Source organism: Phytophthora infestans, genomic scaffold, assembly GCF_000142945.1.
Source record: "Phytophthora infestans T30-4 supercont1.29 genomic scaffold, whole genome shotgun sequence".
Classification (NCBI taxonomy): Eukaryota; Oomycota; class Peronosporomycetes; order Peronosporales; family Peronosporaceae; genus Phytophthora; species Phytophthora infestans.
In genome coordinates, this window is record NW_003303730.1 from 1,217,752 (window position 1) to 1,234,795 (window position 17,044).

Sequence of the window (17,044 nt, forward strand, 5' to 3'; positions counted from 1 at the left end):
GCTGCGAAGCGAGGTTGTTAACACTTTGGCGGTAGAGCAGGTGGCTCCCGCAATCCGAGCAGGCGGTCGACCATGAGTTCCCGTCACGCAACACGGCGGTCGAGCATGAGTTCCCGTCACGCAACACGACGGTCGAGCATGGGTTCCCGTCACGCAACACGGCGGTCGAGCATGAGTTCCCGTCACGCAACACGGCGGTCGAGCATGGGTTCCCGTCACGCAACACGGCGGTCGAGCATGGGTTCCCGCAACACAACAAGGCGGTTGAGCATGGGTAGTGTCCTATTAGGACACACGGAGCCTGGCTTGTTTCGTCCTAAAGCACATTGTGGTGTCCTAAATATTGGATCGTTTATGAACCGATTGCTAGTTTTTTATCCTAGGTTTTAGGACAATAGGACACTTTAGGACACGTAGTAGGACGCATTCTCTCCTACCTGCACAAGGTCTGCATGTTAACGAACGCAAGACACGCGCTATCGAGCAGTAGCCGGTTCCTACGTCTGCAAAGGAGCTGCAAAGTTTTCTGGGCTTATGTGGCTATTATCGACGCTTCATTGGTCGATTTGCGAATATTGTTCTTCCTCTCAGCGACTAACTGAAGAACGAGGTGGCATGGACCTGGACAGACTCTCAACAGCATGCCTTCCTACACTTGAAGGCAGCCTTGCAGCAGGCACCAGTGCTTGCTCTCCCCAACTACTCTCTACGATTTGTGGTTACCACGGATGCATCTGTGGCGCGGTACTATCGCAAGCTCAAGATGGCATTGACCACCCGCTTACATTTATGTCGAAAAAAATGTCAAGACACGAAGTAAACTGGCCTACGCACGAGAAAGAGCTGTTTGCGATCAAATTAGCACTCGGAAATGGCATCACTATCTCTACGGGACGGAATTTGATGTGTTTACGGACAATTCAGCGTGCAAGTGGTTTCTAACTCATCCCAAAGTATCGGGTAAGTTGGCGCGTTGGTTGGACTTCTTCGGTCAGTTTTCGTTTGTACTTAACCATGTCAAAGGATCAAGCAACGTGGTGGCGGATGCACTATCACGGCTTAAGACCAAGCCTGATCGCTTTGTGCCCGTTACACCGAGCGTCTCAGCTTCATGTCTGGCGGTGTGCACAACGTCGTGCACACCTCACACGATCTCGACTATGGCGCTAGGAAACTTATCAGTACGTGACCTCGGTCAGCTTTGTGGGACAGCCGATTATTTGAGGGGAGGAGTAGCTACTGTACACAGAGTCGGTGTTCCACAAGCTGTTACCACGATAAAGTCGGCGCACCTAACAATAGTCACAGTGCAGCTCGACGAAACTACCAAGAGAACGTTTCTTAGAGGTTATCGTCGGGACCTCCTCTATAAGGACATCATCAGGTCGTCGGCGCCAGCGCTGCAGGTCGTTTCCAACATTGGAACAGTGCGCAAGCTGGACGGATTGCTGTTGGTAGTGGCGTCCGAGGAACGCGTATCGCGTCTCTGTGTACCAGCTGGCCAAGCACTTCGTACGACCCTCATCGCAGAAGCGCACGACGGACCCGTGGCAGCGCATGCAGGGATTCGTCGAACGCAGCAGAAATTATCGCTATGGTACTTTTGGCCTTCATTGAAGCAAGATGTAAAATCCTATGTACAGAGTTGCCCCACGTGCGCACGCTTCAAGTCCAGTACTCTTCGCAAGAATGGATGCCTCATGCCACTACCTGTGCCATCAGAATGTTGGGAGGTCGTCGGAATGGATTTCGTGACCGGTTTACCTGTTTCCAAGGGTTATGATGCCATAATGGTAGTTGTCGACTTGCTTAGCAAACGAGCTCGATAGGTACCCACTTACACGACGGCCACAGCAGCGGACACGGCTCAACTGTTATTCGATATGGTTATTCGCAATCACGGGTTACCTGTCGCTATTGGGAGTGATCGAGACCCCAATTTCACGAGCTCATTGTGGATGGAGCTAATGAAGGTTCTTGGAGTCAACCTCCGGATGACGACTTCGTACAGGGCCCAGGCGGACGGGCAGGTTGAGAGACAAAATCGCGTGCTCGAAGATGCCCTTCGTTGCATGGTGTCACTACAAGGTACTAATTGGGTTGATGTTTTTGGAACGGTGGAGTACGCGCATGCGACGTTGGTCAGCGCGTCTACCAAGCTGTCGCCATTTGAGATCGATACTGGTCGTGTAGCACGATCTCCAATGGGTACGGCCCATAGTCGAAACAACTACGTGCAGAACTTTGCCGATGAACGCAAGCGCATTGTGGCCCTGGCGCAACAGAACCTCCGTGACGCCCAAGAACGACAACAGCAGCAGTACGATCGGAAACGTAGCACGGTGGAGTTTGCCGAAGGTAATTTGGTATACTTGGCTACAAGAAATTTGCCACTGGCTCACGCCACGACTGGGACTAGACTCGACAAAGACAAGCTCGCTCCAAAGTATGCTGGCCCTTTTCGCATTATCAAAATGATCAACAAGAATGTCGCTCGCCTGGAATTACCCCAAACCATGCGTCGTCTACACGACTCATTCAACGTTGACGTTCTCCGACACTACGTGCCGTCTCCGGACCGATTTGCGGATCGTCCGCTTCCCAAGGTGTCGCATGTGCATTTTGCGGCTGGAAATGAAGACGAGGGACTCCACATTTCAGAAGTGCTACTAAAACGAACGTATTTGGAGCCGCCAACCAGCGTTTCTGGTCAAGTGGAAGGATCTGGAGGAAGACGAGTGCACTTGGGAGCGTGAACGAGACATTAAACATGTCATGCATTGGAGCGCACTTCTGCGCAGCTTTCGCGAGTCTCAGCGTCAAGTCCGCCGTGGGAGGATGTAAGGATTGCACACGCAACCTTGCGTCTGCCCTGCTTGCCTGCAGCAAGCGAATCTACTTTGTGTGAGCGAATACCTCCGTCCGAACGGAGCTACTGGGTGCTACCTGTATGACCGCGAATCTGATGGAGAAGGCGCATGATTATTCTCCCTACTACTCTTCAAGATTCAAGATCGTCCTGTGGTGTGCTAGTTATATCAAAGAAGTAGCGTATGAGGCCCAAGATTCAGTGGCGGACTTCTTTACTGCCTCGCAGTGTAGCCAGAGATCCAAGTCTTAGTCTTAAACTGAATTCACTTTCAAATTTGCCTCGAAGGCCTCACTTCCACTTCTTACACTACCAGTCTACCCAGCTTTACTCGTCCGCACCCTCCAGCAACCTCCAATTCCTTCCAGCTCGCCGTGTCAGAACCCAACATAATGGTTGGCACTACCTGATTTAAACGCCTTGTGACGACACAATTAGAGCGCTTCTAGTCCTGTCTAGTGCCTTAAGGGCAGCGCATAATGTGTTAGCGGCCTTCAAAGCCCAGGGGTGCGAGAAATTGCGAATAGCCGACAGCATTTCAATATTCAAGCACCACGCCTTTTGGCCGTAAGATGACCTTTGCCCGGCAATCACTTACACTAGATAGCTTTCTACAAGCTAAATAACTGAAATAAACTCCGCAGAATGACATGACAGGGGTTACAAAAGGTAAATGGACCGGATTCCTATTTATCCTGGCTAGTACCACGATAGTCCAGGCCATAGATGTCGAAAACGAAAAAATATTTCGAGAACTATATTCGAATTTTAATTATTTCTAGCCTGCAAAAATAGAAAAATAAATTATAGGTTTGTTAATACATGCGTCAGCTGCATACACCAGCAGCTCTACAGACTCGATATCCACGAAGAAGTATTACTGTAGACTGATTGGAGGTCCAGGTTGGCTCTGTACTTTGAGCGTAATGGTGCTGATTTTGCTTACTCGACTCGCAAGCTTATGCGGTTTCCACATCAACTACCTCCTAATTACGCCTTCCAAGCGTAACTATGATGAGGGTGAACACTAGTTAGCAAGTTCTGGTGTGATAGGATTATATTTGGGGCAGCTTCGAATTGGCCTGAGCTATTTAAAAAACTACGTCGAAGTACAGAAGAAATTGCATTTTTAATTTCTTAATATCAGAATGAAAAATAAAATAAAATAAGGATCCCTGATTTCAAATTCTCTCAAATTTTGTTTTATCACATTGCGTGCAAGTGAAATGCGTACAGTACTTACTGGCAACTAAAAACCCATGCAAGTACCGCTGCCCGACAGGATGGAGTCAATCCACCGTCGAGCGTTTGAAATTCGGGAGTATATGCCAGGTAAGCCTTCACGTCCACACGTATCACCAATTCCCTAGCTCACAAGCCCTATAAGCACGTCCTCCTTCGTTCCTGGCCCTTCTAGAATGAGTGGACCTCCAGAGTCTCCATAACAAGAGTCACGATTATAAACCCACCTGCACATACCATACTGGGGTGCAATGCATCAGTTTTAGCTGCGCAGGCTTCATCGCTCACGAGCTTGAGATCTACGCGAAGCAGCTCATTGGAGTATCTGACGTCCGTTTCCGAAATTGAACCCCATCCCGTTGCGGTTGCCCATTTCCCGGCTTTGAAGTCCGAGTCGTCGGGTGCGGCAAGCTTCACAGGTTTAAATGTGCTTGGTCTCTCGGCATGAGTATTGCAAAATCGTTCGTGAAATTCGTATTGTCAGATGTTTCACTGAAGTTTGGGTGGCTCATCACCGATAGGACTCTAATACGATCTCCGTCCAGGCTCCCGTTGCGATAGTGGGATCCAATTGCCACCCAACGCATGTCGAAGCTCATACAATACGATACGGTGAGGACGTGAGTTGGAGAGATGAAACCGCCGCCACAAAAACTGACCCCGTCTGGGCTTGATCGAACACCGGCAATATAAGTCTTCGTGCCAATCGGTACGACGTCTCCATTCAGAATCAGTTGACGCTGTCCGTAGGCGTACGCGCATAAGCTCCCAATTGTGAAAGCAAATAAGTAAAACATTTCCTTGACGGCGTGTGTCGCCGTGGGTAGTCGGCTTGGGAAATGGAACTGCACGGAAAACTGGTCAAGCTGACGGATAAAATGATATTGTATGGTGCAAGTCTTTGCCATCTTGATTTGTCCCGTCGCGTAAACAAAAAAAAATTTCACAACAACACTAATTTCCAATCCATCCGGATACATTTCGGATTAGAAGAAGTCCTTGAAGATCTCGCAAGACTTAGTGTGAGCTGTAAGAATTTATTTGTTGATTTGACAAAGCGTTATTTAAATGCCGTTAAAACGTTTTTCAAAATTGTGAGTGGTCTTTTTTATTAAATTTAAAGACATATCACTCTTCTGACTTTGTGAAACTTGCGAAAGTTGCAAATGTTTGGCAAATCGAATTTTAGGAACAGTTCAAATAACGAAGAAGCTGTTTTTGAGCGTTGAAGAACTGCGTTTGAACCTCGTTAAGATCTTGTTCGTAATAATAGTGGCAGGCTAAAATAAAATTGAACATATAACCGAGAAATTGAAAAGGAGCAAAAGCCGAGATTTCGTTTTTAAAGCCTTAGCAGATGGAATCTGGGAAGCTATCAGGCAGGCGGTAATCCATCGGGGTCCTCCTGCTTTCGACTTCATTCCTGCTTTCCCCCATTGCAGTTGCAGTGACCAAGGCAAATTCGAGATGAAAAATTTCTCCACTCTAAGCTTCGCTGCTTTAGCTTTGACAGCTGTTGTTGAAGGGAGATCGCTGAGCTACTACACATCTCCATTCTCAGCTGCTGCTGCAGGTAGACACCTCTCTCGTGATGTCATCGCGACATCTCTGAATGGATACAGCGACTCAACCGACGTCTCATCAAGCAAAGTGTCGGGTGATACTACGGTCGCCTCACTGAACACTGTGAGTATCGTACCAAGCGGCACCAAGACGTACGTTGCTGGTCTTCGTGATTCTGCTGAGGGCAACAACGTCTGCTATGCTTCTCTGATTTCACCATCGCATTTGCTTGTAGGAACATACTGTGTCTCGGGAAACATCCCCTGGGCTTCGGTCGGTTCACACTACGTCAATGGTACGCAAGACGGTGAGCAAATTAGGGTCATCGCGAAGCTCAATCACCCGAAAAGCTCAAACTCGAATTTTTCCCATGACTTTGCTGTTCTTGTTTTGGAGAAGCCCAGTTCATTTAAACCGGTGGAGTTGGCTTCTGCGGATGATTCCGACGTCAAGGATGGCCAACTGGCTGCAAAAATGGGCTGGGGTGACACGGGAGGCGAAGGAAACACGTCCTATGAACTGACGCGAGAAGAAGTTCAGTTGATGAGCAGCGAGAGCTGCGGGAGAGAAACAAGAATTGATGATACCATGCTGTGCTCCGGAGTTACTCCCAATAGAGTGGTTTAGCAGAAAGCTACGAGCGTGTGACGCCCGGTTTTTTTGTGAGGATTGCCAGAGACGAGCGTCACACGTTCGTTCAAGTGATGTAGCTACGACTGATAAGCTTTCTACAAGTCGTATACAAATGTAATCCTATGCACTTTAACATCCGAATACTGTATACTTGAGTGCATTTTGTGCCCATTATAGCACTGCCGTTGGTTGCGCACTGGTCGGGCGATGCCACGCACCGTGCTATCAATGAAGCCGATACACCTGTCGATAGGACTGCCGCGTGCAAGAAGCTTGCTGCACTTAGCGTAGATTAGGTCCACCATGAAGCGAAAGATCAGGCACAGCGCACTGGGCGACCTGCCGAACATCATAGCAAGATCCCCGTACCGTCCAGGGTACGTGAGCCGGCGCAGCAACACACAGAGCCCCTCGACTTTACCAACGCGAAGGCGGCTCGGTAGCTTGTAGTCTTCCTCAAGCCGCAGCGCCTTGTGCAGCCGAATTACGTCACGCTTTCAGAATTGGAAATTAAAACGACAGTCTCCGTCGCTTAATGCGTTGAAATTGAAGTTGCCCTTCAGTGTGAGGACTGGTCGTGGAATTGGAGATCTGGCGAAGAGCACAGCGGCGTCCTCGACGAGGACGAGGTTCAGAGCGGTCGCTGCGAGGACTAAGCTCTCCTCGAGCATCTTGACTGGCTTGTGTGCTTTGCAAATGTAGTATACACCAAGGACGGATAAGAGCTCGCGTTCGCTCTGCGAAATGCTGCGCTGGCAAACCAACGTGTGCGGCAGTGTGATTAGGGCTGTGTGATTGGCGCTAGTCTACAACTCACACAAGTTCCTGCTGCTAAACCACTCTAATGTGACTTCATGTACGGGTAACTATGGTGCTCCAGTGGTGGTGGAGCGTCCGAGTGGTGACGTATTGGTTGGAATCGTAAGTTGGGGCGATGACTGTGATAAACACGGGTATCCTAGCATTTACTCCCGTGTGTCGAGTGCGCGCGGCTGGGTCGATTCGGTTGTTAGTAGTACGTGCTTTCACTAAAATCAAGGTTGAAAAAAAAACAAGTAGGATACGTAAATCGGTATTTCCATTTACCCGATGTGTGGAACTATGTTACCCACACAGGATGCGTACAGCGACTTCTTTATCAGTTATGGTCTGAGTGACCTTGCGTGGAGCTCTGTTACCCACGCTCGGAGCACCGAATGTCGGTCTTCTTAAGCAGCTTAGCTGCCTACGGAGCTTGTAGCTTAGCTTCCTACGGAACTTGTTTCCCGCAATGTGGACCTATGATACCCACCTAATGAATGCCCTTCAGCACCACTGTTGAAGCCCATCCAGCGAGACGACCTTCGGTATTGGGGTCGGTGGTGTGGCTGCCCCACCCACACCGGACAGAGTTGATGTTTACCGACCGTGTCAGAGGCGTCCGGGCCCTGGGCTCCGAGTCGCTTGAAGCTACTTCAGTCTGAACAAAGCTTAGACCCGACTTGGGGTGGTAAACGTGACGTGGCACCTCGTTGTCCACGTCGTGATGTCGCGTTGACAACATCAGAGGCAACAAGACCTCGTGTGGCACTGTGTTACCCACACATGAAGCATGATCACTGTAGTTATAGTCTGGGCGACTGCGTGTGGTACTGTGGTACCCACACAGGAAGCACAACCAGCGTCTTCCTATTTCGTTAAGGTATGGGCGACCGTGCGGACCTAAGCTACCCACCTGGTTAGCGCAAATAGGTATAACCACTATCGAAACCCGTTCCGCGGGACGACCTTCGGCGGTGGCCGGTGTCTGCTGGGCAGGTCCACACGCCGGGCAAAGTACCCATGCCAGGGTCATTGCCGCAGTGGAGCATGGTCTTGCTGTACGCAGAGCTGTCGGCACGTCAACAGCTCCGTGACGCTGCTGCGTCCTGGTGGTCTGTATCAGACGCCAAGGCATGAAGGAGGTGGGAACATGACTCACCAATGCTCCGCCATAGACCCGGACTGGTAGGCCCTTCCTAGCCTTGCCACACCAAAGTCCGGGTTGTGCCTTATGCTGGGCACATAAATGTTGTTCATGGCGAAAACTACGGGCGACACCGCGGTGGGTGAGTTCATCGAGCAGAGCGCTCATATCCATTGAGGACCGTTGGTACTCTTTGCACCGTATCAAAGACTAGTCCACCAAGGACCCGCCCACGACTTCCACTCTGACATAGAGTGCAGTCGGGTGTCACTATGCCAAGCGACGTTCCGGCAGCGTATCAACGCCCCAGAACTCATCAAATGCTCAAGGGGTACCATGCCGCCTTACACCGAGTGTACAGTACTACCAGCAGCCCGTTACCCCCTTCACCAGTTTAAGAGAACCACGTCTCTAAGTCCCGTGGTGCGCACGACCTAGACACCCATCACAAAAGCTTAGTGCTCTTCGTTAGGGTAGACCGCCTCTACTGGTGGGTGACCCGGGCGTCTTCGTATACATACCTGGTCGTGGTCTGCGCCACCGGACCTGGGGTCCACGGGCTGACTTCTTCCCGAAGACTGGTGAGGGACATACACGCTGGTAGTGTCCATGTCTGTCGCATCTGTAGCAGCGGACTAAGCTCTCCGCTGACCTTAAGTGTGTAACGGGCCAGGTATTTACTCCGTTACTTGCTTACACTATAGTGTTGAGGAAGCTCGTATTAGGACGACTGAGTCTTAGGTTTACGGAAAAATCAATTCTTTTATTTTAGGACCAAGGCCACAGCCCTGTTCACTCAAATACACGTCATAGTTCAATTGGCTAATAATGGGTCTGGCTCCCCATATATCAGTCAATGGCATAACAGCATTTCAGGGTGTCGTGTGTTGATGCACCTACTTATGTAAGGAAATCTTCCTACTTATGTAATGGAGGGGTCCATTACATTACCCCCTCTAAAAGTTGCACTTACGCAACATAAGCGCTGATAAAGAACATTGGAGAAGCCTGCTGGAACGGCGGAGACGGCAGCGGCGACACTCGCGACATTAAGCCACTGACATATCAACAAGAGACACCACGATCGGCAGCGAGCGCGCAGAGCGAGAAACCATCTCAGACAACAGCTGGAGGACACCGGCGTTGGCGCTGGTGTCGACACGCGTGGACTTCGAGGACCCAGGCGAGGCTCTGGTGAAGTAGAGCTTGGACCTTTGGAAATGTCCTGAGGCGCGTCGTTATCTCGGCGACGTCGTGTCCGAGCGGGTAACGAAGCATGCTCACGCGCAGTATGCGTGAGTTCAATTACCACGGAGATCAAACTCCGCGACAGGCGCACGTGCAAGGGTTTTTGCCAGGAAACTCTGACACGATGATCACCACAGACGCAAAGACTGAGCGCCGACTGGAGACTTCCTCGTGCTGGGGGATAGATCCATCGTGGGACGTCCATGATGTTCTAGCAGACACGGGGATCACGAAGACAGCGCACGAGATACTTCAGACCGCGAATACGGGAGCGACAGCCACTTCACTCAGCTGACTGAGCGACGATGTGCGACTGCACAGCGTACATAGAAGTATCCTGTAGACCCAGGCGACTGCGACGTCAGAATATAGGTGTCCTTTGAGCTTGGGTTTCACTCGTCGTCGTGGAACCTCGCGTCGCACTCACTCACTCGCTCTCACTCACTCACTCCTCGCTCTCACTCACTCACTCACTTACTCACTCACTTTTTCACTCGGCTTACTCACCGAGTGGCTCAGCGGTACAGTGCCGAGTTCTCGTGTAGCTGGTCACCGGCTCGATCCCGGCGTCAACTCCAGTTTTCTTTTTAATCATCACGGCGAGCGCCTTCGTGTATTCGCGGAAGCTGTTCGCCTGCTTCACCGCGGGTATCAACACCCGGCTCACTCACGCTTCGGAACGAGAGTGTCTTCTCGTCTTCGTTCACGGTGTCGGGAACGTCTTCCTGCAAGCGACTGCGCAGCCCCTAAGTATATTCACCTGGGTCCCAGCCAACGCACGCGATAGTGTTGTTCCTTGTCCCGCAGAGCGCGACCCTGTGCAAACGCTTCAGTGTGACCGTCGCGGGTACCATGACACTGACGAAGGTCATGGTCGACGGTTCGCTCAGCGATACAGCACTGAGCGCCCGAAGAATCGATCAAAGGAGGAGGACCATCGCGCTGAAACGTTGCCGCGTCACTCGAGGACAAATCAGCGTCCGAGATCTCGGACGGATGGTACTTCTTTAAACGTTCGACGTCGAACGTCGGATGTAGCCGTAGTGTCGAAGGAATGTCCAGAGTGTAAGCGTCACCAATGGCCTTGATTACCGTAAGCTGCCCAATAAAGCGCGGAGCGAGTTTGTTCGCGCCGAGGTTGATAACCGCAGCGTTTCTGATACCTTCAGTCGACAGGAGCACTCGTTCGCCTGTCGTAAACGTGGCCGTGTCCTTGCCGCCAGTCTTATCTGCGTTCTTCTTCTGCTTGTCCACTGCGTTTTGCAGTGCGTCTCGAATATAGCGGGTGACCGCTTGGCGCTGTAATACAAAGTCGGAGACGACTGCGGAGTCAATTGGTCGCGCCGCATGCTTCGGCGCGTAGTAAGCCGGCGCAAGTGGGCTCGATGCGGAACGTATTACTGCGCTGACCGACGTGAGAACTGGGGATACACTCGAGATATCATTAGCAACTGGTGTATGTACCGGTTGACCCAGTACCGGTGTTGCCGCCGGCGACATCGGAGCTGGAGTAGACGGCTTGTCGGCAGCTCCTTCCCCACCCAGAGTGGAGACACACGGCGCTGTGGGATGGCCCACTGCGAGGAGAGCAGGGACACGCGGATGTCGCGCGTTGTTAATGAAGAAGGGCATTAGCCCAGTCGACGCGTGTACCGCGTTGTTTAGCGCGAACTCGGCCAGAGGCAGACCTGAGTCCAGCTGGAGAACGACGTCGCGTAGCCTCGAAGGACGTCTTCGAGGACGCGATTTACGCTTTCCGTCTGGCCGTCCGTTTCCGGACGGGCTGCTGTGGACATCAACAGCTTCGAGCCCGGTAGCTCGAAGAGCTTCGTCCAGAAGGCCGACGTGAAGCGCGAGTCGCTGTCGGAGACGGTGGATTAAGGAAGGCCATGATGTCGGAAGATCGCATCGATGAAGTGCACCGCGGTATCTGCCGCGGTGATCAAATCCGACACCGGAATCAGGTGGACCATCTTGCTGAAACGGTCTACGAACACCAAGACACCTGAACGTCCTTTAGCATCGGGTGGGAGCCCGAAGACGAGGTCCATCGACACCGAGTACCAGGCCACCGGTAGAGGACACAGGGGAGCTTGCGAAGACGAGACAGGTTTCACGTGCTGGCCGATCTCGCGGGTGCGCACCCACTTATGTACCCATATGTACAGGTGGGGCCAATAAGAGCCGCGTGATACAGCGGCAATCGTCTTCTCGCGACCGAGATGAGCGCCTAGTGGGGCATCATGAAACTCATGAATAATCCGTGAGCGCAGATCCGGTTCGTTAGGGATAGCGACACGTGGGGCATCGAAGTTGTCGATGCTGTACGTCAGCAGCTCGTCCTCGATACGATATCGGTGGATTTTGTTTCGTACAGAGCGGGAAAGGGATCCCAGTGTGTTGGCGCTGGGAGAGCGGAGATGCTCCAGGATACTGGAGTACGTCGAGTCATGCTCGTAAGCAGCTCGGATTTCGTCTCGGGTGGCATTACCGGGGAGACGCTCGTCAGGTTGACTCCTGACGCCTCGCACGTGGCTTACTCGTCTACATCGTCTTCATCGAGCGAAGCTTGTCGACCCAATGCACCGCGTATCGTCGTAGTCGGGACGCCGAGACAAAGCATCGGCGAGAATGTTGTTCTTGCCGGGCTTGTAATGGACCACGAAGTTGTACTCAAAGAAAAATGAAAGCCAGCGGGCCATCCTCTGGGAAAGACGAGGACCCTTCATCGCTCCTCAGCGATGCATGGTCGGTGTACACCGCCAAGGTATCCCCACCCAACATTTACACTCTGAACTTGATCAGAGCGTAGCGCATCGCAAGGAGCTCCTTGCCGTGAACAGAGTAGTTGCGCTCCGTCAGCTTCATCTGTCTGGACTAGTAGCTTACGACACGCTCTCGACCTTCTTCATCGAATTGCATCAGCGCACAGCCGATGGCGAAATCGCTCGCGTCGCAGACGACGTGAAAAGGCTTCGAGTCATCCGGGAACCGCGAGGATTTGGGCCTTGGCGAGATTCTTCTTCACCAAGTCGAAGGCGGCTTGATGTGCGAAAGTCCACGACCACGACACATCTTTCTTCAACAACGAAGATGGCGGCTCGATCAATCCGGCGAAATTCTTTGTGTACTTGTGGAGATAGTTTGCGAGACCCAGCCACTGGCGCAATTCAGTGGGATTCTGTGACGTAGGTCACGCACATATCGACGACACTTTCTTGGGGTCGGCGCGGACGCCGTTCTTGCTCACAAAGCAGCCAAGCACCGGAATCTCCGGCGCGCAAAATATGCACTTCTTTAAGTTGGGATACCGCTTGTTTTCGCGCATCACGTGGAAAACTTGCCTCAGATGTTTCATGTGGACTTCAAGCGCTGAGGCCTCCCTCAGCGCGGATGTGTACGAAGATGGCGTCGAAGTAACTCGGTGCGAAATCGCGGAGCAGGCGCAGCACATGGGATATCATGCGATTGAACGTGGCGGGAGCAATCTTCAAGCCTAGTGGCATAACAAGCCACTCCCACAGCATACCACTGGGAGTGCCTACCGCTGTGAGTGGTATGTTGCTCAGCGTTATGAGAGATTGGTAGAACCCATCGGTCAAATCGATGGCACTGAAGACCTCACTACCCGACATTGCGTCGAGCACCATGTCCTTCCGAGAAGTCGGCGTCTGGGCAGGGATGGTAGCGTCATTCAGCTTGTTGAAGGCATGGACGATGCGCCATCCGCCCGTGGCTTTCTTCACGCAGAAGGTCAGACTGGAGTGCGGCGATGTGCTCTCACGCACCTGACCCGCCTTACGGTGGCTCTCGAAAAAGTCATCGATAGCTTTACCTGATCACGTGGGAGCAGCCACTGCCATGTCACACAATACTTCGAGCCAGGCACGAGATCGATCTCGTGGTGAATTTCTCGGACAGCTGGTAGCTCAGCTGGGATCTTATCCGGAAAGACATCTTCATATTCGCGGGCGGACTCATAGACTGGATTGCTGGCATCGCGTAGCACTTCCCAAGGTTGCGGTCCGAAGCGCTCCTCGCGGGCCGACTTCGGTTCAGCGCTCTTCGGGCGAGAGGGAGCGTCGTCATCGCTGACTGCATTCACTTCGAGCGACGCCGAATCGGTGTCCATGATCAGGCATACCTGTTCGATTTAACCGTCCTTGAGGTCGCGAAGGAGATTTTTCCAGGAGAGACCTGGAAGGCGAGTGATCGACCCCGCCTCTCGAGGTGGGTTTGCAAGCTCGAGTGCTCGTCGGCGACCGGAGATACATTTCATATACTCAAGCACGCAGACCGACTCCGTCGGTGAGCTGTCACTTGGTACGGGCCCTCGGCGAGGTTTCAGACGACGCCGCTTCGACTTTCTCTTTTGCCGCCTCGAGTGCGAACTCGAGGATGATGAGTCGCTCTCACTGAGCGAGATGTCACCCCTCTCTAGCGGGAGCCCCTGCTCGACCGCGCTAGTGTTCAGCGGGAGCGCCAACTGCTCGACCACCGGCTCAATTGACGGGAGCCCCTGCTCGACCGCCATCTCGTTCGTCTGCGGGAGCCCCTGCTCGACCGCCACCGGGGAACCCGAACCTCCATTCCAGCCAGTAGGGCGCCTCGAACCTACTGACCCTGACCGTTTTGTTTGCTGGTCAGAACGCACAGGCTCGGCATCGACATGCGCAAGCACTGGAGCTGGCGCGCGGCACTCCGCCGCGCGATGACCGACCTTCCGGCAACGGAAGCAGGCGAGAGAACGACTGTTCCGAGTACCGTTCCGACGCGCTACATGACGCTGACGATTGCTCCTCGCATCGATGGCGTCGATGTTCATGGGCTCGGGCTCAGATTCCCGAGCTGAAGCGGGCAGCGCGTGAGCGTATGACGCCACAATCACGTAGTTCTCGCGTAATGCGAGATCAAATGCCTCTTCGAGTGTAGAGGGGTCCGATCTCGTAAGGCAGTAGCGCGTCATACCTTCGTGCATACCGAACACGAACACATGAACCTGAGAGGCCATATCGATGGGCTTGGACACGATACACGACGCGAGGTGTCGTGTCTTCTGAATGTAGTCGCACATAGCCATCGTGTCTTGCCGAAGGGCGAAGAAGTCTGCCCGATTTCGGGATTCATCATGCGGCGGCTCGAACGCGAGCCGAATGTCACTCTGGAGGGTATCCAAAGTGGGGAAGGCGTTGGGCCGACGATCAACTTGCCGAGGGCCTATTCCTTGGCTTTCCCAGACAGCCGCGATAGGAGGAAGTGGACCTTCGCGGAAGGCGCCTCGATCAATCTCGAGGCGATGGTGATGTCGATCTCTCGAAACCAGCGATTCAGCGGAAGTCGGTCTTCTCCGGCACCGGAGTAGGTGGACATCTCTAGCTTCACGACGTCATTCGTGGAGATACGCGAGGGAGTTGACACTCGCCGATTAGCATCAGCGAGATCGCGTTCCATAAATTCTTGTTCCGCAACGCGCTGCTCGTCGGGCGTCGCTGAGCGCAACAGCGACGTGACAACAGCTTCTCCGGACACCGCCGCGAGGCGGTGGAGAGCTTCCCACTCGATCCGAGTGAGATGGGGGAAAGCAGCGTGGTCGAGGTCTTGGCGCACGTCGAACTTGGCCGTTGGAAGGACTACAAAGTGCTACCAGGTGTAACGGGCCAGGTATTTACTCCATTACTTGCTTACACTATAGTCTTGAGGAAGCTCGCAATAGGACGACTGAGTCTTAGGTTTAAGAAAAAAGCAACTCTAACTTTATTTTAGGACCAAGGCCACAGCCCTGGCCACTAAAATACACGTCATAGTTCAATTGGCTAATAATGGGTCTGGCTCCCCCTATATCAGTCAATGGCATGGAAGCATTTTAGCACACGCTAGTCGTGTGCTGATGTACCTACTTATGTAAGAAAATCTTCCAACTAATGTAATGGATGGGCCCATTACAAAGTCCATGCCTTCGGACTTGTGGAACGCATCGGTATCAACGGGCTGCGTGACAGCAAGAGCAACAGCATCATTGCTGCGATGCTCCGCCTCCCAAGGAACGCCATCCTCATCGTGGCGATGTTCCTCCTCCCGAGGAGTACCAGCCATTTTGTGGCGGTACTCTTCTTAGAGGGCGATTCGATTCGCCTCCTCCATAGTTGTCGCTTGCACCCGGAATAGATGGGTGCGATCAGGACCGACCTTCAGGCCGTCCATGAAGACTGTTGGCTTGATGTCTTCAGACAGAGAATTCCCTGCCACAGATGCCAGCAACGTGCGCATATCTTGCACGTACTACTGTGGCTCACGCTTACCTTGCTTACACGCGAGAACGCGTGAGCGCTGGCGGAACTCGCTGTTCGCCGGTAGGAACGCGACTTCAAGATGTTCACACACGGTGTATGTCCAGTGCTTGGCACGTCCACCAAGGTTGGACAGGGAAAAATCCACTCGAAGTGGCTCGTCCGAGATGAGGTCCGTCTACATGGCGATCTCCACCTCACGGGTCCAGAAGTGAAGGTTCATTCCTTGCTTCCTTTCAAACGCGGTGACCTCCAGCCTTACCGGCTTAGGCCCGGTTGCCTGGGTGACGTCCATCGAAGCCTCCAAGCTCTCGCGGACGTGAGCGATGCCACAACGCTCGTAGGCCTCAAACGCACCACGGTTTGGTGCTGTTCGGCAGGCGACGCCGCCACCAAGCTGCGAAGGAAATATTGTCTAAAGATGCCTCCCATCTCTCGAGCAGACTCGTACTGTGAGTCGCTCAAGCAAGGAAAATCACTTCGGTCCATCGGGGCTCAGACGTAAAGCACACAGAGGATTCAGGTAGTCCAATCTTATTTCGAAGGCGTAGGATTGACTACGAGTGCTACCAAGTGTGACGGGGTCACACAGTAGCTTGCACAGAGGAAGTGCTTAAGGGTATTCACTACCCAAGTGAACGTTAGTCCACGTGTTCCCGGCCTCAAAGGGAACAGTTTGCTACTTAGAAGAGTAGATGTAAGACTTATGAATTTGTAAGTAAGCTTAGCTTGGATTCTTTACAAGCTGAGGTCACCTCAAGTGGAGCTATGTAGTTATGCTGACAGGCTCCTAGAGCGCCTGGTACCGTGTACCATGTGTCCACAAGAGTGGCGGGTCACTCTTTATGTAGCCTGGAGTTGCACTGGATTGTACCCCGCTACAAATGCAGAGAGAGCTACGAGCAGGAAGGAAGGGTGCGAGCAACAAGTGTCCTTGCTTGTCTATTTTGCACGTGTTCCACAATAGTGACATTCCCATGGTTAAGCATTTCAGAACAATCATTTTTGGTCATTTTGTATTCCCTATTCCGAGGGAGGGGTAACAAGAAATATTATCTAACGCTTGTAAACTACTGCATAGTACTAGACTTCGGGAACCGGTATTCCAAGACTACCGTGGTACAAAAGTATGCGCAACACTTCTACAGTACTGCACCCCGTTTTCGCGCCCTTGGACCTCTGATAAGCTTCCGGATGTGATGATCCCGAATCCAAATAAGCTATTGTTTGTAAGCTTAAATATTATTTATTTGCAAA